The sequence below is a fragment of the Silene latifolia genome, chromosome X (assembly GCF_048544455.1).
Source record: "Silene latifolia isolate original U9 population chromosome X, ASM4854445v1, whole genome shotgun sequence".
In the NCBI taxonomy this organism is placed as follows: domain Eukaryota; kingdom Viridiplantae; phylum Streptophyta; class Magnoliopsida; order Caryophyllales; family Caryophyllaceae; genus Silene; species Silene latifolia.
This window is the reverse complement of record NC_133537.1, coordinates 9512543-9514609: the sequence shown is the minus strand read 5'-3', so window position 1 is coordinate 9514609 and position 2067 is coordinate 9512543. Positions and strand designations below refer to the sequence as shown.

The 2067-nt window shown below is 35.8% G+C and overlaps 1 non-coding gene across 1 annotated transcript; it reads left to right on the top strand.

The window, feature by feature from the left end:
* Positions 1 to 668: 668 nt before the first annotated feature.
* Positions 669 to 775, top strand: LOC141624745 (small nucleolar RNA R71). Its single transcript, XR_012534550.1, has one exon. It is a non-coding gene; the product is annotated as a small nucleolar RNA R71 (small nucleolar RNA).
* Positions 776 to 2067: the final 1292 nt, after the last annotated feature.

Genomic DNA, 2067 nt, shown 5'->3' with positions numbered 1-2067 from the left:
TAACATTCACATTCAAGAGAGGTGAAATTTGATTAGGGAAAATGTTTGGCGAATCGTAATGAGGTGGAGAATAAAGTGGTGTACACGAGGGATCAAAGAAATGCAAGTTATAAACATCACTTATTAAACAATCATTCATTGGGGCTTGGGTAGTATAGGAAGGGCACAAGTCAAAACTATCTCCAAAACCACCACATGACACATAATTTGATGAAGAAACATGCATAGAATCCATTGGATGAAAGGGAGCATGGTATGGTTGAACATTGTGCATATTATCTTCATTATTCATCACATTCATCAACATGGGAGGTGGGGATGCATATAAAGAACAAGCACAAGAATCATTTCTCAAATAGCCACATGTATCACAAGAATATGAAAATGAAAACGCATTCACATCATTCTCAATTATGGAGGGAGGGATAACACGATTGTGTTGAACATTTTGAACATAAGATGGAGAATCGACCTCAACTTGTGGTTCAATCAATTGTGTCACTCTCCCAAACCCATATTGAGCATCGGTCATAGCCACTTTCTCAAGCAAAGATCTTGCCTCATCATCACCCAAACTATCAAAGGCACCTCCGGCTGATGCATTTATCAATTCTTTAACGTCATGATTCAAATTGTTAAAGAAATTTTGTGTGATTAGCCAAATGGGGATCCCATGATGAGGGCAAGCTCTCAAAAGTTCATTTAACCTCTCCCAAGCCTCACTTAAATTCTCAAACTCGCCTTGATGGAAAGTAAAGATCTCATTTCTTAGTTTGGCGGTTTTAGAAGGTGGAAAATATTTGGTAAGAAAGGCTTGAATAAGGTCATCCCAACTAGAAAATGTGCTAGGAAGGTGAGAATATAACCATCTTTCGGCTCCATCCCCAAGGGTAAGAGGAAAGAGCATGAGTTTTACAACATGTTCGGACACACCATTCTTCTTCACCAAATTGTATTTTCTATTAAACCTCTCCAAATGGTCCAACACATTCTCATTTGGTAGACCAAGAAACACATCTTTTTGAAAAATTTCAACCCAATCCGGATGCAAGTCAAGCTCCACATCCTCTCCAATATCAATAGGAGAGGCAAACAAGTTCGGATCGGGTCTACTACGATCACGTAAAGACATGGATGAAGACATTATTGAATGCAAGACACTAAATATAAGACTCTAAATACAAGTGACTAACAACTATAACTAAAGATGCAAGTAAACAAACAACATATTTTTTTCTTTTTCAAATATTCAATTTTTTTTCTTTTTCAAAAGCAATAAAATGAGACTAATCCTAAAACTCAACTAAGACTTATATCTAACAAAGCACCATCCCCGGCAACGGCGCCATTTTGATAGTAGGGTAAAGTCGTCACACCCTTATCAAAAACAAATTTATAAAGCTCGATACCTAACTAGTAAAGTTTGGTAAGTCGAGGTCGATCACAAGGATGGTGGGGTTAGACTACAAGTCTATTGTTTAGTTTTAGTTTAGTCGGACGATGAGATTGATGTTGAAAATATTCTAAAAGTAACTAAAACAAGAAATGAATGACCAACTAACAAATAAACAATGAAAGTATATATAAAATGACTAATTAAGGGAGTTAGGGGGATTAAGGGGGTTCATGTATCTAATAGAGTTCTCAATGGGGTTTAAAGATTTATTAATCGATAAAGTGTAAGTGCTAAAATGAGGTCTTAATACTCTCTCGAGTCACTAAGTACCCAACCACCCTATTACTCACTCTCGTGACAATAATAAGAAACGGTCTCATCCTAAATGCGCCTAATCAAGTCTCGGGTCTCCCACATCGACTTAATAACAAGGCCAAATAACACTAATCATCATTAGGGTTACACAACACATTAAAGTACCAATTAAGTGACAAATTAACGCAAATGACTTAACGATTAACGATAATAATGACTACCCATTAAATGAAATCCAATTTAATACACTAATCCCTTCCCCCTAACAAATAATCTATTCTAACATAATTAAGGACACAATAATTAAGCTACCCACTAATAATAAATATGTAATAAACATAATTAAACTAATGAAG